The sequence below is a fragment of the Tamandua tetradactyla genome, chromosome X (genome assembly GCF_023851605.1).
Source record: "Tamandua tetradactyla isolate mTamTet1 chromosome X, mTamTet1.pri, whole genome shotgun sequence".
Classification (NCBI taxonomy): domain Eukaryota; kingdom Metazoa; phylum Chordata; class Mammalia; order Pilosa; family Myrmecophagidae; genus Tamandua; species Tamandua tetradactyla.
Genome location: NC_135353.1, coordinates 6358299 through 6385986, shown reverse-complemented (window position 1 = coordinate 6385986; position 27688 = coordinate 6358299). Strand labels below are relative to the sequence as shown.

Here is a 27688-nt window from a genome sequence, read left to right as displayed (position 1 = left end):
TTGACAGGCTGATTCTAAAATTTATATGGAACTGCAGAGGACCTAGAATAACCAAACACTCTTGAAAAAGAACACATTTGGAGGACTTATACTACCTGACTTGATTTACAGTAAGCCTGCAAGAGTCCCTGATAGCAGTATAAGGATATGCTCATAGATCAATGAAATAGAATAGAGAGCCCAAAAAGAGATCACACTTATGTGGTCATTTGATTTTTTCAGAGGTACCAGAGCAATCCAATGGGCAAAGGAAAGTTTTTCAGCAATGGTGCTGAAGCGGCTGGATATCCATACCAGGAAAAAAAAAATTGAACCTTGACCTTACCTCACACCAAACATAAAAGATAATTCAAGATGGATCATATGCTTAACTGTATAGGCTAAAAATATAAAGCTTCTAAAAGAAAACCTAGGAGACTTATCTTCACAGTCTGGATATGGGAAAAGGTTTCTTAGAATACAGAAAGCAGTAATCATTAAAGAAAAAATGGACAAATTGGACTGCATTGAAATTTAAAACTTTTGTTCTTCAGAAGAGATCATTAAGAAAATGAAGACAAGTCACAGAGAAATAGTTGAGACAAGTCATAGAGAAAATAGAAAATCGTTTATCTGACAAAATACGTGTATCCAGAATATATAAAGAACTCCTGAAACTCAACAAAAGACAACTTGTTGGGGGCCACGGTAGCTCAGTGGCAGAGTTCTCACCTGCCATGCCAGAGATCCGGGTTTGATTCCTGGTACTTACCCATGCTAAATAATAATAATAATAATAAATAAATAAAGACAACCTGTTGGGGATTTAATCATGTCCTCCACAAAAGGCATATTCAAGTCCCAACCCCTGGTCCTGTGAGTGGGAACCCATTTGTTAGATGTTATTAGTTAAGGTGTGCCCAAACTGAATGAGGATGGGCCTTAAACCAATGTTGCTGAAGTCCTTGTAAACAAAGTAAGTTAGACACGAAAGAGAAGCCACAGGAACCTGAAGAGATAGGAGAAGGTGTTGTCATGTCCGTTACTATGTGATGGAAAAGCCAAGGAACCCAAAGATTGTTGGCCAGCCCCAAGGAAGGAAGCTCACCTCTGGCCTCTGAAACCCTGAGCCAGTAAATTCCTGTTAAGTCAGTGCATTGTATGACACTTGGTTTAGCAGCTGAGAACTAACATACAACCTAATTTAAATATGGGGGAAATATTTTAATAGATACTTCACAAAGGAAAGCCTATGAATGACCTGTATACTCACATACGCGAAAAGTGTTCAACATGATTAATCAACAGAATTGCCAAAAAAAAAAATCCACAGTGAGATACCAGCACATGCCCCCAAGATGGCCCAAGTTGGGAACTGACAACACCTACTATTAAGGCTATGGAGTGGGCTTACTTGGGAAGGGTGTGGAGTGCAACTGGACTTTTGATGGCGATGGTGATGGTGGTGTCCTATCTTGACAGGAGTTTGGCTTACACAGGTGCATGCACTTGACAAAACTCATGGAATGTTTATGTTTAGATTTGTGCATTTCACTGTATGTAAATTTTACTGAAAAAAAATGAAAAGAATTTTCAACTCTAGTTAATGGTATGCATGTTAAAATGTTTAAAGATGAATTGTACTGGTGTCTGAATTTTGAAATGCATCAAAAATAAGATGGCTTGATAGGTGGAAAATGATATTAAGAACGTTAGAATCTAGGCGATGAATATATTCTCACACATCAACTGGTTTTGTTTTATTTTTTTAACAATTTTCCCATTTTCTCTGTATGTTTGAAATTTTTCGTTATAATATGTTGGGGAAAAAACTCACTTGAGATAATTCTCTTCTGTGTGGTTATGTTATCTATTTTGAATATACAGTTAGGTTTCTTTCTTTTCAATTTTGTGGGTTGCTATTTTCCCTTTTTATTTATTGAAAGCCTAAAGCATTTAAGTGGTTCGAAAGTTAAAGCCACATAAAAGGATATACTCTGAGAAGGCTCACGTCCATCTCTATTCCCTTATCCTGTTTCCCCTCATCCCTAATCTATAAGAATATATCCATTTATTTGCTTATTTATTAGTTTCTTGCTCATCCTTCTAGTGTGTCCTTTTCCAAAGTAAGCAAACAAATCGATATAGTCTTATTTCTCCTTTCTTACACAAAAAGTTAGCATACTTGATATACTTTCTGCATCTTTTTTCATTCATTTGACATACATATCCTGAAAATCTCTTCATATCAAATAGAATTCTTTCATTTTTTTATGGTGGCATGGAGATCTCATTCTTTTTTATTCTAGTTGTACAGCTTAAACTGTATACAGTTATACTATGATTTAGTCAAGTAGTTCACTGTGGGTGGACATTTGAGTCATTTTCACTCTTTTCCTTTTGTAAACAAGGCCACACCAAAAAACCTCTGTATTTGTGGCTAACCAATGTTTAATCTCTGAATTCTTTTATTGTGTTTTTTTTTTTCTTGTTTATGGATATTTCAGTCCTGGTTTTATGGCTGCGTTATCTTCTAAAAATTTCTCTGAGACTATTGTCTGTTTACCCTAGGGACAGAATTGGTCTCTCTGTCATGGTCCCTTCCCCTGGCCCTGGAGAGCCCTTCATTCCTGTTGGGGAGAGGAGCCTGGGCAGCCGGCCAATGGGGTGCCCATTTCCTGCTAGGTCTCTGCTCCCAGTGAGGTCAGGCAGACTAAGCGCTGAGGGACGCAGGCCAGGGGCCTGCCTCCAACCCAGGTGATGTGCACATGAAGGTTTGGGGGCCACTGCTTGGCCCTGATCTGATCTAATCTGAGAGCCTCTTGGGGGCTCTGACAGGCATGTGGGCTCCCTTCTCCCTTGTGGCACATTCTGTTGTTTCATTCGGCAACATGTTCTTGACCCCTTCCAGCATCTAGAAAATTGTTTAAAATATCTCCTCGGTTTTTAAGTCTCCTCCTGCTGTCATCTGTTACAGGCCTCTTCCTTTTACATTGAGGTTCCAAGAAGCAGGTGGCAAAGACCTGGACACAGCCAGCCACCCTCTGGTGAAGGGCTTTACTCAGGCTGTAACATGATAACGTTAATCTTGAAACTAGCAACAACCCTCTCTGTCAGATGGTGCAGTTAATCCAAAGTGATGGAGACAGAATCCATATTGGAGCGGGTGGGTGGATGAATGCGAGGGGAGAGAGTGTAGGCTGCTGTAGTCAACTCTTTTTGAAAAGTTGGGATGGAGAGCAGAGAAATGGGAAAGGGGGAGAGGGTCTTCTTCAGGTGGGTGGATCTGGGAGCCTGTTTGCATCCCTGTGGAAATGGGCCACTAGAGAAGGGAGCAGGAGGAGGAGGAGAGAGAGTCCCTGGAGGAGCAGTCCTTGCATAGGAGGTAGTGTCTGGAGTGACTGCCTGCAGAAGGGGTGCTATGGATAGACTTTTTCTTTGGTAAAGATGGGGGTGGGGGGGTGGAGTGCATGGAAAGTGCCTCGTTCCTTTGTTAAAGCTGAGGAGCCTAGTGAGAATTAGAGCACAAATAAAAGCTGCTGGTCTCTCACGACTGCGTCTTCGTATGTCTCTCTCCTCTCTTCTGAGGACACTTGGCATGGGATTGGGGCCCAGCCTGGGTAACCCTGAGTGATATAATCTTGAGGTCCTGAATTCCATCTGCAAAGGCTCTTTTTCCAAATAGGGCCACATTCACAGGGACAGGTGTTGGGGTGTGGATATATCTTTTGAGGGGGCCGGTACTCAGTCCACTACAAAATCCCCTCCCACCTCCAGGATAGAAGGGCTCTGGAAGGGCTTCCAGGCCCCACGGAACAGCTGTTTCCAATTTACTGCAGGCACTCAATGGATGGGCAGGAGCAGTTCATTTCTCCTCCATATAGTGTGACCACAATCATTTTAGCCTAGGGAAAGAAGTTCACAGGAGAGCTCGTCTTCTCCTAAGTTGTCTCATTTGAATGCCCATGTATTTCCTAGCTTTGAGTGATGTCACTCTCTTGTCTGGTGGTAGTAGTTCAGTGGCTGGCAATAGAACCCTCTCAGTATTCACTGTAAAGTTTGTGTAGTTGAAATCAAGTGTTATCTGAAGTCCATTCTCATCCTTCGCTTGACCTTGTTCCTTGACTATACACAGAAATGAAACACTGAAGTGGAAGTACTTACAATTATGCTCTTAAAGGCAGCTTTTTAAAGATACATATGCTATGAATGAAAGCCAAAGCTTTTTATTCTTTCTTGAAGTTAAAAGATTTTAACAATGACTGGTGCTAGCAGCAGAAAATTTAGCCTTAATCTTTTTATCTTTTTCACCAGTCTGCAACAGCAGAGATTCTCCAGTATTTCAAGCTCATTTCCTCTCATATCCAATCTCCAGTAGTACTTTGACCGTGTGTGGACTTAAAATTCATTGATCGTCCCCTCTTTTCTCTGGCCCTTTGCTCTGTCACTGCCTCACTTATCTCCTTGCCCAGTTTCAGGTCCATGGTCAGTTGTTATTGCTCCCCCGCATATACCACCTCAGCTCCCTTGTTACTTTCTTGCATCCTCATACTCGGTTGATAGAATCCAACCCTGGTTAAATTCAGTTATCTGCCTGCCCCCTGCCTCCCCTACCATGCAACTGAATGTGGCTGGAGAAAAAAACAGAGCTCCATGACTGTCTACTATGTTCGGGTGGACCTCTCATGCTGCCTGGCTGGCAGAGTGCAGTCACCCAGCCTTTCCTTCATCTCCCACCCTCTCTCAGCTGATAACTTCATTTCCTACTTCCCAGGAAGCACAGAAGCAATCCAAAGGGAATGTCCCCACGGCCCTGCTACTGTCTCTCCCTGCCAGAATCTGCACCCTTCTACTCTGCCTTACCCTCCTCTGCCAAGGAGTTGTGGTCCAGCTCTTCTCTGGGCGGAATCTCCGCTCCTGTGTCAGATTGTGCCCCTCACTTCCATTCCTGGCCACCAGCACCTCCAGCAGCTCTGCCTGCTCTCTTGTGCACCAGTGATGCCTCCCTCTCTGCTGGATCCATCCCATCACCCTAGAAGTATGTTGCTACTTCCCCTACCTTGAGGACAGCTTTTCTCAACCCCACCACCGCTCTTCTTCCTCTGTTCCCTTTACCAGAACTCCTTGAGAGAATGGTCTGTTACTTCCTCCCTAAACACGCTCTCTTGAACCCTCTCCAAGGAGTCTTTTACTGACACAGTTCTCTGCCAGACAGCTCAGTGAGGGTCTCCAGTGATGCCTCCCCACCTGGTTAAACTCAGTGGCCCCTGGGCAGTTCTCCCCTCACATGACCTGTCAGCATCAGTTGACCCCAGTATCCATGTGAGTCAGTCCCTTGCTTCCATCAAGTCTTTATGCAAATGTTCACCTTCTCCGTGGGGCCTGCCCTAACCACCCTGTTTTTCCCCACCTCTTCTGCCCCTTTCTGACATGTAACTGATGGTATTGATTTTAATTAGCTGTTACCCCGCTGGAGCAGAAGCTCTACAAGGGCAGAGTTTGTCCATTTTACTCATGGATGGATGTTAAGCATCCAGAACAGTACCTGGTGTCCCCAGGTCCTTGGTAAATCTTCAGTGAGTGAGTAAATGAATGACTAACCCCTCCTGGACCTTCAGTGGCTCCCAGGTCCCTCCTCCCTCTCAGGTCGGGTGCACTTTCTGACACAAACACACATGCGCATGCGCGCGCACACACACACACACACACACACACACGATGTTGGAGAGCCTCAAACCTCTGCTCTCCCCTCACTTCCAAGGTAATTTTTTGTCCAGTCCCATGGCTCTATGTACTGGCTGCTGGCCCCCAGTTAGGTCTCCAGACTGACTGTGCTCCTGAACTCCAGTCTTTGCATACAGCTGCCTACCTGATGTCTCTGCTTGACTTCTAACAGGCATCTCCAGTGGAACCTGTGCAAAACAGAACCCCTGGTCTTGTTTCCCTGCTCTTCCCCTTTGCAATGAAGACCAACTCCATCTTCCCTCAGACCAAAAACTTGGTGCTAGTCATCTGTTCTTTCATTTCTCTCACACCACATCCCATTTGTCCACAAATCCTGGTCATCCCACCTGAAAAAATAGAATCAGAATCTGATGAATTCTCACTGTCTCTCTCACTCCTGCCCTGATCCAAGCCTCCATCCTCCCCTTGAATTATGCCAAAATCTTCCTGTCTCTCTGCATCTGCCCTTGTACTCCAGTCTCTGTAACATGCAGGTCAGATGCTGACAGTTTTCTGTTCAAAACCCTCTGGTGGGCTCCCATCTCACTCAGAGTCAGGGCCCAAATCTCTGGAGCGATCAGCAAGGCCCGGCGAGATTACCCCTCCATCCTTTTGCCACCACTCACTCTGTTGCAGCTTGCTGGCCTTTGGGCACCTCCTCGGACACTCCAGGTACAGTCCTGCCTCAGGGCCTTGGAACCCACTCTCCAGGTATCCATCTGTTTTCCTTTTTGTTCTTCTGCAAGTCTGCCCCAGTGTTACCTTCTCAGTCAGTGTTGAACCCTGCCTCCACCCCTCTAGGTCCTCCTGCTTAGTCCTGGTTGTCATCTGCTGTACTCCATTTTACTGATTGCTTTTGTTGGTGTGTTTTCTCTCCTCCACCCCGCCCCCATGGCCATTAGAATCTAAGCCCCATGATGGCAGAAATTTTTTTTTCTCTTCACTGCAGTGTTCTCAGGACTAGAACCCTGCGTATTTATAAATGAATGAATGAATTCTGCAGCGGGCCCTTGCCCTGAGAATTTGTCTGTGATAAGAAGGGCAGAATAGGATGCTGCTTACTCTGCTTTATTTTTGTCAGCTTCTGCTTGGCCAACAGATTACAGGTTAGTAAAACCTGCAGTTGTGAATCAGAAGGCACACAGGGGGCAGATATGTGGAGTTAAGAGTTTGCATTACAGGGGCGATGCAGTTATTGGAAAACATGAACAGATCTATGAAAGTCTAAATAGCACCTACACAGCTCACCCTCTTTTTAAGTATCCATATCTTGAGTGTCTGGTTTAACAAGCATGATTTCCCAATACAGCTTTGCAAAACAAGAGAAATGAATTTTAAAGGCTGTCAGGTGCCTTTGCAGTTGGTGGCTTCTTATTTGTATAGAAACATTTGTTGTTTTGCCAACAGATGTGCTGCTTGAAGTACCTCTGAGAATGGGCTTTGTGGTTTTTCACTTGACTGGATAGAAACCTTAAGACTGGACCTTGAAAAGAGGCTGATCACCATCACCCCACCCCCAGGTCCCTGTCTTGGTGGTCTTGGTCCCTCCCTCCTTTGCGCCCCTCTGCAGACCTCTGCTGTAGCCCCTCTAACCAGTAAGGACAGTGACTTTTTGGCATGTTTGTCTTTCCCCAGTGAGTTATGAGCCTCTTGCACACAGGGACCTCATCTTATTCTTCTGGGGCCTTCCTCTATGTAGTGTAGCACCTGGCTTGTCATGGGTACCCAGAAACTTTTATTGGAATAAGGAGAGCAGTTTATCAAGTCCCTCTAAGGGAGAAGGAAGGAGCAGTATTGCTGGGCTCACCCACACAGGTGGAGCTTGCTTTGTTGCCTGGCTCTGGTCATTGCGTGTGTGTGTGCTTGGGACCTATGTCTGTTGTCTGGTTTCCTGCAGTTGGCTTAGGCTGCTAGCTTCACTGCTAGGTAGATACAGTTTGGAAAGCATATTACGTTCTCTGGCTAATTGAACTTTCTGAGTCTTAGCAATTCAAATACTGTTTTGTTTTGGTTCTGGGCACGTTATGACACCCATTGCTGTCAAAGGAAGTGTCTTGTAATTGGGTGGCATTTTGGGTGATTTTTTTTTATATATTTTTAATTTTTTAATATTTTTGCAATTAGGCAAATTTTTGTTTGAACAGTAATGCTGGGAGTTCATTACGTAGAAGGTATGTGTGTTGTACTCAGTACGTTCTGAATTAGCTGGATTTCCTTTTGTGTCTTGCATTCACTTCTGACAATTCAAAGTCTGTTCTTTTGGCCAGTGGAAGTAGGAAGAAAGAATCTCAGAATTTGTTTTGCCATTTTTCAATAGTTTGAGTTTGTTGATGGCCATAACTTGGTGAAAAAGCTGAGTGGTATATTGTGGACATTTTGTGTAACCTGAAGTCTGGAAATAGGCTGTCCGTGGCTGCTGCAATGGGTCCATAAGGATGCAACACCCAAGGCACCTCTTTTTGTTCCATTGTTATAGCACGACTTCCATCCTCAAGGCTGCCTCATGGTTGCCAGATGGCAGTTACAGCTCTAGCCATTGCATTCACTTCTTCCCGTTTGAGGAAGGGTGGTGTGGGGAAAGGGCACAAGGGCACATGTCATCTGAACCCTCAAAATCCTTTCAGCATCCTGTAACTACTTGTTGAACAGTGCTTTGAAAACCACTGCTTTTTGCTTTCTTTGCTTTGTATGTGTGTTATATTATACAGTGCAAAAAAGTTTTTGAAAAATCCATTCAGCAGTTTCCATTTACAGCTCCACATCAGTCATTTTTTACTGGGTAACAAAGAGCCCCATCATTAATTTCTCACTCCTGGGTCTCTTGTCAGCTGCAAGAGGGGGTTCAGATCTGTTCTCAAGCCTGTCATTCCAGGACCCAAACTTAAGGACAGTCTTTTCTTAGGGAGAATTCAGCTGCCCAAGAGGTGTGAGCTGAGACACTTATAGCCTCTCTCTGCTGGGGACTGGCACACTATCACGTCCTCTCCCGTCCCATCCATTGAAGCAAGGCAGGGGAGCAAGCCCCAAGCCAGGAGGCAGTGAGGTGTGTTCCATCCATGGTGAACAAGGCAAGAGCAGGGAGTGAAGAAGAATGATGAATAAATAATGCACTCTGCCACCATCTCATTGGCAGAACATGGTCATGTGGCTCTGCTCAGAGACTGGGCAGCATCACGTTTTAGCTGAGCACAGGGGTTCATTAGTAAAGAAGATGGATGGAGAACATGGATATTAGGTAAGCAGCTAGCAGTGCCTGCCCCAGGAAAACAAATATTCCCTCTCCTTGCTTCCCCAGAAGCTAGGTAATGGTGATAAGCCTTAGGGGTAGCCAAATACATGCCATCCTTGGGGCTTTGACTCTTAAGGGATGGTAGTGGCAGCTGAGTGAGCCAGTAGTCATAGATCAGGTCCATTCATGAGGTGGCAGTGATGCCCCCCTGGTGGGTGGTACACCAGACAGTCCCTTTAGCATGACCTTGGCTGTGTTTTCAGACTGGCAGCCTCTCCATGCTGGCTGCTTTCTGAGCCTAGTTCTCTAATCTTCTCTCCATTTTCGGTTGTGCTGCCAGATAATTCCTTTTTGATTAAAGTTAGCCAGAGGTGGTTTCTGTTTTAGTTTGCAACCAAGGACCTTGATACAATCTGAGAGTCATTCTGCAAGATAAAAACATGCTTTGAAAATTTTACCTCAAGTATACTGGCTGAGCATGGGCTTTGAGAGCCATGTAGCCTTGGGATTAAATCTTCACTCTTTCACCTACTAGCTGGCCACTTCAGCAGTCAGTTTATTCATCCTTCCTTGAGCTCCACTGTGCTCTTCAGTTCCATACTGCTTTCATATGTTGCTGAGCATTAAATGAGATTGTGTGATAAACAAATATTGGGAAATAACTTGGGACAATGTTATGGTCTAAGCTTTTTGATTGGATTTATCCCGGTAATGGGATAGTAATTTAGGAGCACTGGTAGCAGCTCAAGAGGCCCTTTCTGAAAACAGGGCTAGGAAGGGCACGCCATGGGTGCCCATTTGTGTACAAAGCTTTCAGCAAATTCTAGTCTGTGCCAAAGCAAGATGCTTGACAGAAGCTGCTGGGAAAATGTTTGCTGAATGAATGAATGCTTGGATGGTAATTTCTTGGAATTCTGAAGAGTCTGAAATGTTTGCATTGGAGAAAACAGTTCTGCTGTAGATCACCATCCAATGGATCATTCATGGCCTAATGTTTCTGCAAGAAAGATGAAAATACCTCTGATGTGGGTGGGTACACTGATCTTGGAGTATTACTCAATAGTAATTTACTGCAAGTGCACTTGGTTGGGTTTTTAAATTTCCTTCTCAGTGTAGACTTGAATGCAAGAGTTTTTATTGTTGCTAACTTACCAGTAGTCACCAATAATGAACAAAGAATTTGAACAGGAAATTCATAACAGGAGAAATACAGATGGCCAGTGAAGATATGAAAAAGATTTCTGCCTGGGTGATAATCAAAGAGATGCAAACGGAAACAAACAAAAAAAAAGATGCCATTTTTACCTATCAAATTAATACAGATTTAAAAAAAAAGAAAGAAAGGGGCTGGGGTCAGCTAGTGTTCCCATTTGTTCCTGCTCACCAGTCCAGCTTCCCTGCCACAGCCAGGGGAAAGCTTTTCCTTCTTTCTGTATGTGCACATTTGGATTTATTTTTGTGTAGGGTGATTCCATACATGTGGTCCATGACTCAAAAAGTGGAAACTAGAGTTGCAGTTTGGTCTCATTGTCCTCCTAGTGTCTTGTTCCCCAGCACCCAGACCTCCCTCTGCAAAGAACTCCTCTTTCCATTGTCTTGTATGTATACATATACTGTATGTATACTTTGAACTGATCAGTGCACTTTCAGACATATCTAAACCTGTTTTCATTTTCCCTGCACCTACTGGGTCCACATGGATAAGTTATATTTTTCTAGGAATTTGTCTATTTTCTCTAAGTTACTAAATTATTGGCCTAAAGTTGTTCATTTCATTTTCCTATCTTTTTAATCTCTGCAACATCAGTATTTATGTCTCCTTTTTCATCTGGGTATTGTTCATTTGCCCCTTCTCCATTTTTTGCCTTGGTCAATCCTACTAGGAGTTTGTTGGTTTTATTGGCCTTTCAAAGAACAAACTGCAGGCATTATTGTTCTGTATTACTCTATATCTGTTATCTAGTTTGTTCATTTTTGCATTTATCTTTATTATTTCTCCTACTTTCTTAGAGTATATTCTCTGTCTTTTTTTTTTTAATTCTTAAATTGTAATGTTAGCCCATTGGTTCTCAACCTCGTTTTCAAATATAAGCATTTAAGGCTTGCCCTCTGGTACTGTTCTAACTGCAGCCAACAAGTTTTTAGATGTAGTATTGCCATTTTAATTCAGTTCTAAGCATTTTTAAATTTCCAAACATATGGTTCTTTTTTTCTAATTACATTTCTTTTTTAAATCAGATTCTAAAGTAAATATCACTCTGTTCAGAGAACTTGTTCTATGTGGCACCAGCCTTTGCAGTGTATTAAAAAGAGTTTTGGGACCTAGTCACAATCTGTGTGTATAAGTATTCTCTGACTTCTTGGACAGGATGTGTGGCCTCTGTTTTTTGGTGGCATTCTGCATACTTTCTTTACTTCAGTCTTGTTAATTGTGTTGTTAAAATATTCTCATTGCTGTAATTTTGTCTGCTTGATTTTTTCAGTTGCCGAGGGACTTGTGGGCATAGCAGTTTCTCCTGGAGTTTTGTCAATTTTATTTAATTTTGAGACCATGTTTTCAGATGCTTTTGATTGTAGACACTGTTATATCTTCCTGGTGAATTGGACTTTTTATCATTATGAAGTGACCCTCTTTATAACTAATAATGTTTATTGCCTTAAGTTTTATTTGCCTGGTAGTAGTAGTAGTGCTACCCTACTTATGTTTTGGGTCAGCATTGTGTGGCATGTCTCTGTCCATCCTTTCATTTTCATCCTTTCTGTGTCCTTACGGCTTAGATATAGCTCTTGAAATTGGCAAATAGCTGGGTTTAAGAAGAAAATAACCCTTTCTGAGTCTATTGTGTCCATTAACCTCTGTTTGATAACTGATATGTTTATATTTGTTTATACTATTTTTTTGTGCTTCCTGTCTTCCCCTTTTCAGTCTTTAATTTTATGTTTCTCCTTTCTTGCCTTTTCTTCTATTGAGTTTTAATTGGTGTCACATGGAAAACATAAAACATAAACCTCTCCAAGTTATGAAAAACTATATACAAACATTTTTTAGAGGCTAGTGGCTTCTTCCCCATTACGTCCAAGTGCACCCACACCTCTGCCAAGCTGTCCAAAAGAGCATCTTTCCTTTACCCTTGGTCAGCTCCTGGAATCTCTCTGTACCACTTAGTTGTACTCACCCGCCCTCATGTACAGTTATTTCCGAGGAGCTGCTTTCTACCTGCCCTCTTCCTGCCCAGTCCCAGTAACTCCCACCAACTGATGGCTCTTCCCTGGTCCGCCGTTCCACAGGTTACCTCATTCAATTTGCAAGGCAGGTGCTATTTTCTCCACATTTTTTAGATGAGAGGTTATACAGTTCAGATATTTATCTTAATAGTTTTCTCTGTGGCATTTGAAAATGGAGATTTTTTTTTTCTTCAAGCTCTTCACTGGCAAAAAGGAGAGTTAAAGCCGGCTCTGCTCCTGAGACTTGTTTCTGTGGCCTCATGCCCTCCCTGTCCTGAGCGCTGTGTCCATAGGAGGCTCTTCATAGTTCTGTGCAAGCATCTCTTCAAGCAGCACCTTATGACAGTGAACTTACCCATATGTGCATTTGTCCCCCTCTGCTTAGCTTACCAGAGCTTCACCCTCTTGGACCTCTACTGTAGCACTCATGACAGTATTGCTTAAGGAATGACCGTTGTTGGTGTGTTGGAACTGCAAGAGGAAGGCATCTAGTTGTGGCTCCTTTGATTTCCCCTGAGAGCTAACATTTTTCACTAGATTTTTTTTTTTGCATTCCTGAATTTATAAAGTTCCCCTAAACCTGAAGCTAAAACCCAAGAACCCAAAAATGAGCTCAGTGGGGTTCAGGTGCCCCAGGATTTTTGTTCCCCGAAAGACCATCTCCTAGATGTCTACAGATAGGTCCCCTCACCTTCATTTATCATTGATCCTGGGGAGTACAGAGATGTCAATGTCAGTGTACATCTACTAGAAATGATCTTAAGTTGAACGAGGTTTTCTTAATGAATTACTGCCTCTTTTAGCTCCAGGAACCTCAGTTCTTCCAGAAGGTGGTCCCCAAGACCCGAAAGGTGTTACCAAAGAGCTGAAGTAAGACGGGGCTTCTTCGTGCTCCTCCTGTGCCTGGGTGCGGGGCCAGAATCCCTGGCCGGGTGGTTTGTTTCCCGCTGCTGTGGGTGGGGCTCCAGGCTCTGTGGACCGGGGCTCCAGGCTCTGTGGACCGCCTGGCTGTCTAGTCTCGCGAGAATCCTCCAGACGACCATGTAGTCCGGGAGAATGACTCATGGGGCTTCATCTGACATACCATTAGGTGGCGACAGAGAGCACTGAAAGAAAATAAGACGGAAATAAAAGTTGTTTTGCTTCATGTTAGCAAAGGATTGTGGAGTGTATGTCCATTCTAGTCCGATTTGACTGTGCAAGGCATTCAAAGGGTTTTTGTTCTCTTTCCTCCCTCCCATTCTCCTCAATCCACTCCCTCCCCTACCACCCCCCCCAAAAAAAAAATAAAGTAGAGTGATCAGAAGACCAAACAGCCAAACCTGGTGTCTCCTGATCTCTGTCACAGTTGTTACTAATACCAAGCTAAAGACCTGAGAATCATCCTCCCTGCCCTTTACTGCCCATATCCAAGGTGTCACCAGGCCCTGCCCATTTTTCCTTGAAACTATTTCCCCAGCCTTTTTTTCTTCTTTGTCCTTTCCACCACTGTCTTAGTTTAAGCCCTTAGTCGCTCTATCTAGGACTTCTCCAATAATTTACGGATTCTCCTGCATGTTTCTATCTTCCGTGCAATCCCTGGGTCAAGTCTTAGTCTCCTGCTTTAAACCTGGGAGTGTTTACCGGCTGCCTTGGAGTCAACAGCAAGGCCCCTAACATGGCCCCTGCCTGTCCTTCTAGCCTTTTCATTGTTGTACCTTTTCTCACACATTTACCCTTTGGCTACACAGGACTGCGTGGGGTTCTTCCCAGACACCGTGCTGTTTGGTGCTTCTGGCCTCTGTATGTGGCTCCCCCTGCCAAAGGTCCCTTCTCTTTTCGTCGTTCTCCCCTTTAGCAGCCCCATGTCTTGCTTATTCTTATAGACTCAGCTCATGGAGCCCTGCTTCTAGAAGCCTTCTCTGCTCCCCATTAGATCCTCACCTCTTTGCACTCTCAACTTCCTCAAATATGCCATGTGTTAGTTCCCCAACAGCCCTGTTAAGAGCAGGTTGGTGGTTATCTCACCTGCTACATACCTCCAATCAATGTGAATGATTCCACCATTCTCTCCCAAAAAGCACTGTGTCGTGCCCATAGCACCCATCTGTCCAGCCCATGGACACCCTGACAGAATCTTCCTGCCCTGAGCCATCTTCATTTGTTGGGAATTTAGTGCATGAGTCACAATCTTTTTCTCTGTCACAACCCTTCTAACATCTGGCTCTTTGCTTCCTGTATCACCTCCTCTCCAGTGACCTCAGCCACCCAGCCTTGTGGTCATAGCCTGGTCATGGTCGGTGCTAGAAACTGCTCCATCCCTAGAGCTGTAATTTAGGCACCTCAGTCTGTGACTAGAACTTCCTGTCCTTCCAGCTTGCATGATCTTACTCCTGTCCTGTGCTCTCTCAGACTTCATCAATTTTCCTTTCCTTTGTGAATCATTCCCATCACCATTCAGACATGTTTTAGAATTTCTCAACTTAAGTAAACACTCCCTTCATCTCCTGTTCTCTGCAAGCTCCTGCCCAACTCTCTGTTTCCCCTTTAAGCACAACTCTGCAAGAGTTATCTGTTTGCTGTCTCCGCTTCCTTACCTCTGCTCTTTGCTCAGCCCACTCCACCAAGGCTTTCTTTCCCACTTTCCATGGAATAGTTGGGGTGAGTCCTCTTTTGGGGAATGACTGTTTCCTTCTTGAAACACTTCCCTTGTGTCTCTTCTGGGGGGCCACATTCTCCTGTGGTGTAGTGCACATTGCCTTTTTTTTTTTTTTTGCCACCTCACATCTGAAACTCCCTCCATGTTTGGGGGAATTCTGCCCCTCATAGAGTTGTGATGGGAGATCCAGTTACCTCGGACTGTAGTAGCTGAAAATTCCAGATAATTGTTTTCCTAGCTTTCCTTTTAGCTGGGGCAGTGGTCGGCACACTGCATGCCAAGGGCCAAATCCAGCCTGCTGCCTGATTTCTTAAGTAAAGTCTTATTGGAACATAGCAGCACTTATTCTTTTACATATTGTCGATGGCTACTTTTCCACTACCCTGGCAGAGTTGAAAAGCTATGACAAAAGCCGAAAATATTTACTTTCTGGCCCTTTATGGGAAAAAAAAAACAGCTGAGCACTGAGCGAGGGTGTAGGTGCATGGCCAGGCTCTGCTGGCCAGGCTCACCTGCTGTGAGGTGCAGGGGTCCACGGAGCCCTCTTTCCTTCTCTGGTGGCTGCAGGGAGGCACAGGCAGAGGCAGTTCAGCTCCCCTAGACCAGTTTGGATTCATGCCTGTTTTTCCAACCCTGTAGAGATTCTCGGCTTCCCAGCAGCTTTTCAGGTAAGTCCTTTTCTACTTAAATCGGCTAGGATTGGTTTGTTGCTTGTAGCAAATAATCTTGACAAATGTACCTGATTTTCCTCCTATTGCACTGATTGGTCTTTGTCTCTGTCTCTCTCTCTCTCTCGTCTCCTTTGCTGAGTCTTTCTTCTTTTCAAACAGTGGAGGCAGGTTGTCCACTCATCCAAGATGCCCACTTTCACTTGCCTGGTTCTTCAGACCTCTGTACTGAGGACTTCCAGATGTCTCTCTCCAACCCAGATCTCCACCCTGAACTCCGCACTTGGATATCCAGTTACCTGTGAGATGTCTGGAAGGCTAAATATCTAAATATTGAAAAAGAATCCTTGATCTCCAGCACTCCTCCTGCCCCCAACATACATGTCCAGGCCCTTCCCGGATTGCACCCAAGATCAGCCACCAGCCCTGCCTGTCTAGAGTCTGGCGGTAGGGTACCCATGTGTGGCATACCCAGAGGTCACGGCCAGGATCCCTGGGTAGGGGGGTAGTTGCAGGCAGGCCCCAGCTCTCAGCTCTTTCTGGCTCAGCTTCAGCTGCAAAAGCCTCCTCACTGAGGGCACACTCTTCCCAGGCCGCCCACTGGTGATGGAGCAGACAGGGTACAAAGCCCCTGTATGCCTTTTCTGCCCATGGTGGGCCACTCCAATAGACAGTCCTTCCTCCAGAGCTCCCTTCAGGTGGGCCAAAGCTTTGTTGAGCACAAGTCACACTTTGCCTTCTTTTTCTGCCCAGGTCGGCTTCTTCCCCCTTCCTTTCACAGGTGTCAGTCCCTAATAAACACTGTGTGCCCCAGGCTGACACAGCATCTGCTTCTGGAGTGCCCAACTGCAGCCCCCCAAGTCTCTCTGCTCTCACTCCAACTCCCTTGTCCTCCCTTACCCCCAGTATACATACATGGTGCATCTTCCTCATAGTTAGAAGGAACCTTGTAAAAATGTTAATCTGATCATGTCACTCCCCTGATAAAGACCCTCTAGGGGCCTGCCATCCCTCTGGGAATAAAATCCAGAGCCCACTGCCTAGAAGCGGGGCCAGCCTCATGGGCATGCAGCTTATTTGTTTGCACAGGGCTGAGAAGAATCATGTTTGGTTTAATGCTCTGCTGTTGCCCTCTTGAAGTTCTTAACTCTTGTACAAGGGGCCTTGCATGGTCATCTTATACTGGGCTTTGCAAATTAGGTAGCCATTCTGGCCTAGAAGATCACATGCAACCTGTTCCCTCCCTGCCTCTTTGTCTTCATTTTTCACCACTCTTCTTGTCTTACCTGTCTCCAGCCTTCTGGACCAGCTGCTCCTGAGCATGCCACATTGTTCCTGGGTCAGGGCCTTTGTTTGTGCCACCCCTCAAGCCTGGACCCCCTTTCCATAGCCTGTGCCCTCAGCCCTTACTTCATTCAGGTCTGGGCTCAAATTCACCTTCTCAAGGAGGCCTCCCTCAGGGATCTGGCCCCTGCTGGTTGAGCTGCCCTCTCTGCTTTGCCTGTCTCCCCACCCTACCCCCTCCACCAAGTCAACAAGCCAAGCCTAGATCTGAAAGTGCAGGCAGGAGCTGACCCCAGACCTGTGCTCTTCGCCACCATACTATGCTGCCTTGGAACTTTGTGATGTCATATGTGGCCTTCTGCTATTTCCCCCTTGGACATCATGTGCTTTTTTCCTGCCAGAATGCCTGACAAATTCTTTCTTTGTCTTTGAAGTTGAGTAGGATGACTACAGTCTGTCTAGCTATTGAGCATTCTTTATCAAATTTTGCTGGAACACAGTGTATTCTTTTGAACTGCAGATAGAGTTCATGTTCATTTCTGGTTAGTTCTCTTATAATGTGTCTCTGAAGGCATCTTCTCTTCCATTAGTTGGGTTTTCCACTTCAGAGACATGGATTATCCTTATGTTTGGTCTGTCTTTGTCTATCTTACTATGCTATTTGCTTCACTCTAATCGCTTTAGCTTTTGTCTTTTTCGTTTACCATGTTGTTCTGATTTGATGTGCAGCTATGTATATTCTGGTCCTGGCTGTTTAAATGTATTTATTACTTCCAAAATGATGTGTTTTGGTCTGCAGTTTGTTTCTATAGTGTGAGAATTGGCCTTTTTATCTTATTCTACCATCTCATTTTTGAGCTCTTTTAAAAGTTATGAGGAACATCCTTCTCTCCCTGGAGAGGCTTTGCCTTTCCATGCCATCTCTGTCTCTCTTTACCTTTTTGACACCATGTTTACAAAATTACCTTATCATTTCTTTTCATTTTGACTCAGGCTTGGATGGCCCTATACAGTTGTTCTGTTTGCTTTGATAGAGCAGGGAAATTCTTAGCTCCCTCTTTCTGGTCTCTTGGCATTCTCTCTCTCTGTCTTCTCCTCTGAGCTCTCATGTGAGGGCTAGTTATTTTTGTGGTCTGAGAGAATGGGGGCCCTTGGGGAACTGCAGCTGGGTAGTGTTTGTCAATATCTGGATTCTTCTCTTTGTTCTAAGAATTGTATTACATGTCCTGTACCAAGGCTCACTCTAGCTGCTTGAGGAATGTGTATACCATTAGATAGGGGAAGGGGACCCTCAGGCTCTGGGTGTTTCCCTAAATCTGTGTGAGCTCTGAGAGTATCACCTCAACTCATTGTTCGCTTTCTCTTGTCTCCCACTCTTTTCCAACGGGAGTTTCTGTAGTTCCTTGGTCTAAGAGGAAAAGGAAGTTAAAAGGTACCCACTTGGTTGCTTTTCTTCAGCTTACTAACTAAGGGTTCTCATGGTGTTATCTCACCACTGTGGTTTCTGGGGCTAGGGGCAGGGTTGGAAGTTCAGTCTTGCTCCTGCTTTTTCCTTCTAGAATCTTTTCCTAGGCTGCCAGTTTTGAGATATCCTGTATTCGATTACATCCCTTTATTCTGTTTGGTGACTTGTTTCCTTCACATTCCTCCCCTCTCCCTGCCTTTGGCTGTTTTTCACTTTATTAGAGATAGGGAGCGAGAGAAGTTCTGAGAAGAAGTTTCAGTCTGCCATTCAAACCAAATTTTTTATTCCGTGTGGAATTGATTCTGTTGTGCAGGGTGATGCAATGGTAGGTAATCTTCAGTAGAACAGCAACTGCTGGCCCGGCCCACCGCTCCTCTGTTGAGCTTTCTCTTTTGACTTTCTCCGGCTATTCTCAGATGTTTATTCTTCTAGGCATATGTCAGGTTCAAAGAAAATTCATTTGGGATCTTGATTGGAATGGCAATATTCAATCTTCCCATTGTAACTTCTACCTAGGTATTATTTGGGCACAGGAAAGTCACTAATTTGTGCGTATTTCTTATGTCACCAGGCCTGTTAACTTAATCTTTTTGCTCATCCCCACAGTGTTTTACAGAAATAGACGTTTATTTCCTGCGACTTGCCTGCTGCTTCCCTGTCACACTGAACTCCATTTGTCAGAAGCCAGGGTGGAGGGGCGGGAATCCAGAGTACCTACTCAGGTGGTTGCCTGCTGGATGAGTGGAATCGCTACCTGTCTGTCTCCCTAGCTCCCTGTATGATGGTTACAGCAGGGCAAAGGTAACTGGAGTGCCGTAGCCCTTCTCATCCTCTCCACTGCTCTGTTAGGGGCCCTGGCAGTGCCTTTCCACATAAGCAACTTGTGGGCTTCGGGTCCTCCCACTGCTGCCCACGAACTGCGCCTCAGCAAGCATGGCTCTCAGGCATTGTATGATCTAGAAGATTTTCTAGGGCTCTATTGAGGAATCCCATCCACATGTCTACCTGGCGAGTCCCTCTTTGCATGGTTGTGGTACAATTGTGGGAGCAGTAGTTCTCTCAGATTGATCCCAGCAGCGCCATATTCAGCAAAAATTTCTCAAAGAAATGAAATTCCATTCCGTGCTACAACATGGACAAACCTTGAAGACATCATGTTGACTGGTTTAAGCCAGACACAAAAGGACAACTATTGCATGGTTTCACTTGTATGACATAACTAGAATATACAAATTAATAGAGACAGTAGATTAGAGGTTACCAGGGACTGGGATAGAGAAACAAAAATAGAACTATTGCTCAGTATGTACAGATTTTCTGTTTGGGCTGTTGAAAAGTTTTGGTAATAGACAGTAATGCTAGACACCTTGTGAACGTGATTAATCCCACTGATTTGTCTACATCTAAGGTTTCCACTACAGTTGTAAGAAAAAATATCCTTGCACTCTATCTGATCGTGGCAGCCAGGATTGAATGGGGGATGCAAGAAGTTCTCAAAATGTGAGGAGGAGTAGATGATTTTTTACAACTCGGAAATAGCCTTGTAGACAGCAAAGAATCTGTTTTACTCCACATAAAATAATGAGTCTTAGAAATTGAATTTACAAAAAGTAAATTATTTCCCATACAGCCTTGCCTTTTTGTTGATTCTACTTTTAAAAGCTTAAAAAAGAATGTTTAAACTATTAAAAGTTTGAAAAGGTTAAAAAAAAACTAGATTAGAAGCAAGCCAGTGATTTTTCTAAAAAAAAAAAAGTTTGAAGACAAATTTTATGGTCTATACATGGTACCGTGATAAAAAAATGAGTGAAAAGGTTGCTGTGCTGTCATTATTCACCGTCTGCCATAGAAAACTGCCATTAGAAGGAAGAAAAGGTTGCTTCACGTGAGTAGGTGGTGGGTCTCATGGCAGTATCTCTGGCCTCAGCACAGCATGTGCCCTGTTGTGGTACATCGAAGGTACTCGAGGAATGCTGTCTTGTGAATGCTTAGGTAGAATGAAACAACCCTTGTGCTCTTCCCAGCGTTTTTGCCTTGGTGACTTGTGTTCATAGATGCTGAGTGTTCCAGAATGGAAGCCCTTTCTGCCAGCCCACTTTACTGCTACTGCTTATCAACCAGGAGCTTTAGGCAGTGAACAGGTGTAGAGAGGCAGCAGCAGTCTGCCTGGTGGCTGCATCCTTCCCCAAGTCCTTGTGCCCTGCGGCCCCGCAGCACCTTGGGACGAGGTGCGCCCACTCTGTGACATTGTTGATACAGCAGAGAACAAGACCAGTTCCTGCTTTCAGGAAGCTTACTTTCCAGTAGGTAATGGGGGACACAACCCATAAGCAAAATCATGTTCAATTGTGATGAGGCCTGTGAAAGAAATGAGAGGAAGGGCCCTTGAATTTTGTGTAACAGGGAATTCCCCTGTGGAGGTGGCATTTGATCTGACACCTGATGGATGAGGAAGGCACCTGTGCTGGTTTGAAAGGATTTACATACCCTAGAAAAGCCGTGTTTTAATCCTAATCCAATCTTGGGGAAGCAGCTGTTTCTTTTAAACCCTGTTCAGCTCTATATGTTGAAAACATGATTAGATTATCTCCACAAAGATGTGGCCCCGCCCATTCCAGGTAGGTCTTGATTAGTTTACTGGAATCCTTAAAAAGAGGGAGCATTGTAGAGAGAGTCCCTTTTAGAACAGTGAGATAGCCATGAGAACTACCAGAGCCCCTGCAGCCAGAGACCTTTGGAGATGAAGGAAAATACCCTTGAGGAGCTTCATGAAACAAGAAGCCTGGAGAGAAAGCTAGCAGATGTTGCCAGGTTCACCATGTGCTTTTCCAGTTGAGAGAGAAAACCCTGAACTTCATCGGCCTTCCTTGAGTGAAGGTAACCTCTTGTTGGTGCCTTAATTTGGACATTTTTATAGGCTTGCTTTAATTGGGACATTTTCTCGGCCTTAGAACTGTAAACTAGCAACTTAATAAATTACCCTTTTTAAAAAGCCATTCCATTTCTGCTATATTGCATTCCAACAGCTAGCAAACTAGAACAGCACCTGATGTGCAAAGAAGGATAAGAACAGTCTGGGGAAGGGCTCTGAGGCAGACAAGCCTGGCCACTGTGACAGGAGAGCAGTGAGTGGAGGCGGCAAGCCTTATGTGAGATGGATTGCGTTGTACACAGGTGGGTGGTGTGAACACTGAAGCATGGTTAGGAGTTGCCCTTCTATTCTGAAGAGTGCAGTGGGAAGCCACTGGTAGGTGTTGAGCTGGGGCAGGAGATGATCTGGTTAGGATATTTAAAATCTGTCTGCTAGTAGAGACTGATGGGTAGCAATAGTGAAAGCAGGAAGACCAAGTCAGAGACTCTTGCAGTGGTCCAGGGAAGAGATGCTGGAGGTTCCATAGTCGTAGAGGTGGATGTATTAGTTTGTTAAGCTGCCAGAATGCGATATACCAGAAATGGAATGCCTTTTAAAAAGGGGAATTTAGTAAGTCTCAAGTTTACATTTCAAAGGCCATAAATATGTCATAACTAAGGCATCCAGAGAAAGATACCTTGGCTCAAGGAAGGGTGATCTGGGAAGGCACATGGCTGGCATCTGCCAGTCCTTATTCCTGGTTCTGTTGCTTCCAACTTCTGATGCCAGTGGTTTCCTCTCTGAGTGTCTGTGAGCGTTCACTTAGCTGCTCCAGAACAAAACTGTGGGTTTCATCTCTTAGGTTAGCATCTGCTAGGGCCAGAGATTTCTTCTCTTCAGGTTCTGGTTATTTCTATGAGTCCTTACTTAGCATCAGGGCTATTTCTGCCTTGATCTCCAAACACCTACATCAGCTCTGAGCATCTCTGTCATTTCTGAAGTTTCTCCAAAATGTTTCCCCTTTTGAGGGCTCCAGTAAACTAATCAGGACCTACCTGAAATGGGTGGAGTCACATCTCCATCTAATCAAAAGGTCACACCCACATTTGGGCATGTTGCATTTCCAGTTTCTGCCCTGCAGTGTTGAATTAGGATTAAAAGAAATGGCTGCCCCACAAAATTGGATAAAGATTAAAACATGGCTTTTCTGGGCTAAATAATAGATTCAAACCGGCACAGTGGTTTGGGTTGGATTAAGGAGGTTGAGGTGACCAGATTGATTAATGGATTGGCTGTTGGAGGTGAGGAGAAGAGGACTCAAGAATCACCCTTGGTGCTTGGGTGGAGCAACAGCTGATGGTGGTTTTATCAGCTGAGGAGAAGGCTGGGCAGGGGAGTCAGTTTGGAGTATCTTAATTTCAAGTGAAGATACGAGTCTAACTCAGAAAAGAAGTCAAGGCTGGGGGAGAAAGTTGTGAGTTACCAGAGTATATATAGATGGTATTTAAAAGTCTCAAGGCTGGTTGAGATCCCCTATAGAGAATGTGTAAATAGAGAAAGAGGCTCAGATCTGATCTTTCCAGTACTCCAGTGTTTAGAAGTCAGGTGGAGAAGAAAGAGCCTTGAACAAAGGAGATAGGAAAAAGCTCAGCCAGTGAAGTAGGAGGAAGGCCAGGTAAAGGGTACCACAAGAGCCAGAGGAAAGAGTTTCCAAAGTGAAATAAAGAGGAAAAGATAGTTTTTCAACAAATGTGCTCAGCCAACTAGATAATCCATATGCAAAAGAATGAAATTGAACCCCTTCCTCACATCATATACACAAATGAACTCAGAATGGATCAGAGATCCAAACGTAAGAATTAACAGTATAAAACTCAGAAGAAAACATGAGGGTAAATCTTCATGACCTTGAATTTGGCAGTGAATTCTTGGGTATGACACCAAAAAGCATGAGCAGATAAAGAAAAAAATAATTTGGACTTCATCAAAAATAAAAAATAAAAAACTTTTGTGCTTCATACTATGCTGTCAAGAAAGTGAAAAGTCAACTCACTGAATAGGAAAACAAAATTGCAAGTCATATATCTGATAAGGAACTAATATCCAGAATATATTGAAAATTTCTTCCAACTCAGCAATAAAAAGACAGCCCAGTTAAAAAATGGGTAAAGAATCTCAACAGACATTTCTCCAAAGAAGATAAACAAATGGCCAGTAATCACATGAAAAAATACTCCACATCCTTAGTCATTAGGAAAATACAACGTGAAACCACAGTGAGATACCACTTCATACCCACTAGGATGGCCATAGGATAAAAGAGGGGCAATAACAAGTGTTGATGAGGATGTGGAGAAATGAGAATCTTTATACGTTGTGGGTGTATAAGCAGTCGCTGTGAAAAACAGTCTAACAGTTCCGTAAAAGGTTAGAACATAGAATAACCAGATGACCCAGCATTTCCACTCATATATACCAGAGATAATTAAATACATGTATTCACTCAAAAAACTTGTACACAGATGTTCATAGCAGCATTTTTCATAAGAGTCACAAAGTACAAACAACCCAAATGTCCATCACTTGTTGAATGGGTAAACAAAATATGATATATCTGTGCAATGGAATATTATTTGACCATAAAAAGAAATAAAGTACTGGTACATGCTACAACATGGATGAACCTTGAAAACATACTAGTGAAATAAGCCAACACAAAAGACCAAATGTCTGATGCCACTTAATACAAGATGTGCAGAGTAGGCAAATCCATAGAGACAGAAAGCAGTTTAGTGGTTGCCAGGGGTTGGGGTGGGGGAGGAGAATGGAGAGTAACTACTAATTGTGACTAGGTTCCTTTCGGGGATGGTGCAAATGTTCTGGAATTAGATAGTGAAGATGGATACACAACCCCGTGAATATACTGAAAATCATTGAATTGTGTGCTTTAAATGGGTGAATTGTATGAATTCTTTCACAATAAAGCTATATATATATTTTTTAAGTGTAGATAAAAGTGAAGTATCATAGCATTATTTGAGAGTACCAACCCTGAAGTTAAGCTGCCTTGGCTTTGCATCCTCCTTGACCACTCAGAAGCTCCCAACCTGGGCAAGCTTCTAAACATCAGTTGCCTCCTGGCTAAGATGGGGTGATCATCTCCCTCTGGAGGAGCTGTGAAGATTGGTGGAGTACTAGGCAGTGTTCTAAAGTCCTTCCACATAACTGTTATTGGCTGCTGCAGAAGGGAGTGGTCTGCTTTATGGAATGCAAGTTTCAGAGAAAATTGTCCACTGCCCCCTTTTACACCATGTGACTTTTTGCAGCAGTTCGGCTGTATGTCATCTAGCCCAGTGCACTAAGCTCCACGGGGGGCAGGGGATGGGGCCTGTTATGCTCACCAGTTGCTGGCACCTGGTTTCTAGAATAATGATTAAGAGTTGTCTACCGAGATGAGATTTTGTTGGTTTATCCAGAGTGGTGCCCCGATAAATCACAGAGTGATTTGATCAGTGAATAAAAAAGTATTGGCAAAGTCCCCTTCAGGGAATGGTGAGAACGGGGGAAAATTCAACTTCCTCAAGTTGAGTTCTTTTTTAAATTTATTTATTAATTAAAAAATAAACAAAATAAAACAACATACATAATCAGTAATTCACAGTATCATCACTTAGTTGCATATTCATCATTTCTTAGAACATTTGCATTAATTCAGAAAAAGAAATAAAGAGACAATAGAAAAAGAAATAAAATGAACACAGGAAAGAAAAAGTAAAAAAAAAAGATTATACCTACCATACCCCTTACCCCTTGCTTTCATTGATCACTAGCATTTAAACTAAATTTGTTTTAGCATTTGTTCCCCCTATTATTTATTTTTATTCCATATGTTCTACTCCTTTGTTGACAAGGTAGATAGAAGGAGCATCAGACACAAGGTTTTCACAATCACACAGTCACATTGTGACAGCTGTATCATTATTCAATCATCCTCAAAAAACATGGCTACTGGAACACAGCTCTACATTTTCAGGCAGTTCCCTCCAGCCTCTCCACTACATCTTGAAATAACAAGATGAAATCTACTTGATGCATATGAATAACCTCCAGGATAACCTCTCCACTCTGGAATCTCTCAGCCATTGACACTTTGTCTCATTTCCCTCTTCCCCCTTTTGGTCGAGAAGGTTTTCTCAATCCCTTGTTGCTGAGTCTCTGTTCATTCCAAGATCTGTCTCACGTTGCCAGGAAGGTCCACACCCCTGGGAGTCATGTCCCACATAGAGAGGGGTAGGGTGGTGAGACTGCTCATTGTGTTGGCTGGAGAGAGGGGCCACATCTGAGCAACAAAAGAGACTCTCTTGGGGGTGACTCTTAGGCCTAATTTTAAGTAGACTTGACCTATCCTTTGCGGGGTTAAGTTTCATATGAACAAACCCCAAGACTGGGGGCTTTGCCTATAGCTTTGGTTGTCCACACTGCTTGTGAGAATATCAAGAATTCAACTTGGGGAAGTTGAATTTCTCCCCGTTCTCGCCACTCCCCAAAGGGGACTTTGCAGATACTTTTGCACTCACTGATCAAATCACTCTGGGATTCATCAGGGCATCACTCTGGACAAACCAGCAAAATCTCATGTCCTACCTGAGATTCCAAGTACTTATGGTGTTCAATCAAACTATCTACATAAGTTATATTAGGAAATGCACTAGTCAAAATATAAATTTTGTAACAGACATTTTTTGCTTTAGTCTCACACAGAAGTTGAATTCTTGATATTCTCACAAGCAGTGTGGACAACCAAAGCTATAGGCTAAGCCCCCAGTCTTGAGGTTTGTTCATATGAAACTTAACCCCATAAAGGATAGGTCAAGCCTACTTAAAATTAGGCCTAAGAGTCATCCCCAGGAGTTCCTCTATTTGTTGCTTAGATGTGGCTTCTCGCTCCAGCCAAATACAACACCCTCCCCCTGTCTACATGGGACGTGACTCCCAGGGGTGTGGACCTTCCTGGCAACGTGGGACAGAAATCCTAGAATGAGCTGAGTCCCAGCGTCAAGGGATTGAGAAAATCCTCTCGACCAAAAGGGGAAAGAGTGAAATGAGACAAAGTGTCAATGGCTGAGAGATTCCAAACAGAGTCGAGAAGTTATCCTGGAGGTTATTCTTACGCATTAAGTAGATATCACCTTGGTATTCAAGATGTAATGGAGAGGCTCTAGGGAACTGCCTGAAAATGTAGAGCTGTGTTCCAGTAGCCATGTTTCTTGAAGATGATTGTATAGTGATATAGCATTCACAGTGTGACTGTGTGATTGTGAAAACCTTGTGTCTGATGCTCCTTTTATCTACCTTGTCAACAGAAGATTAGAACATATGGAATAAAAATAAATAATAGGGGGAAAAAAGAGTCGTCTACCTTCTTTGAGAGCGAGTGTCCGCACTCATTCAGCATGAGAAGCTGGTACTGATGGAGAACCCATCCCCACTGAGACTTTAGATAGAGAGTGTGCTGGCTAGCTGTCGGGTTCATCTTGGGTTACTTTCCTTGAAGCTTGAATGAGATGTTGGAGGGAGGTATGTTAGGTACATATGGTCTATGCTTACTCCAACAGGAAGGAAGTCTTAGTGCCCTTTGAAAATTGGGGGACCTTAACATTCCATTCCAGCTACCTTGAAAAAGGCTTCTTCCCCTAAACTACAAGCCAGTGACCTAGAAAGCAACTAAATCTAGGCCTGTCCAACCTACTACTCTCAGACCAGTGTTGGGAACCGTCCTTCTTGGTTCAATAAAAACTGTTAGGAGGCTTGAGGAGGGAAAAGGAACTAGGTTAGTTTAGCAGGTATGACTCAGAAGCAGCCACCTGAAGGTATTAAGGTAAAAAACCTTTTTTGATAGTGTGTAAGAACCTGAAGAGACATTATGTTAAGCTAAAGAACTAACCAGACACATGTGCTCACATATCATCTGATTCCATTTATGTAGAATTTCCAGAGTAGGCAAATCCGTAGAGCTAGAAAGCAGATTTGTGGTTGCTGGGGGACGGGGAATGGCAACCAGTGGACATGGGGTTTTGTTTTGGGGCGAGAAAAATGTTTGGAATTACATAGAGGTAATGGTTGCACAATGTTGCAAGTGTACTAAATGCCACTGAATTAGACACTTTAAAATGGTTAATTTAATGTTATGTAAATTTCACATCAATGAAAAAATTTTTAAAAAAAAAACTTCTTTGTAAAATGTTTTAGCAATGAATGGTGTTCACGGTAACACAACAGTGTAGGTATAATTTATACCACTGGGTTGAATGCTTGAAAATGGTTAAAATGGCAAATTTTGTGTTAAATATATCTCTAACATAAAAGAAAAAGGAAAAGCTAAATCCAGTAAAGCCACAAAATGATGTGATAAAACAGCTGTTAATGTGCAGATATGCTTATTCAGTGAAAAAGAACAGGGAATAAACATTACAATCTTAAAAAAAAACTTTTTGATTTATATGTATAACCTGATATTAAGAGATAAGAGTGAAGGCGAACAGGTTGGGGTTAAAGTAATTCAGGACACAGGGGTAAGGAAGACAGTGTCTGTATTTTAGAACCACACATACTCTTTGAGACCAAT

At 43.5% G+C, this 27688-nt stretch overlaps 1 protein-coding gene across 1 annotated transcript in view; it reads left to right on the top strand.

The window, feature by feature from the left end:
- The window catches only part of MECP2 (methyl-CpG binding protein 2), a 72140-nt gene that overhangs the window by 20806 nt on the left and 23646 nt on the right, over positions 1-27688 (top strand). The window lies entirely within an intron of this gene.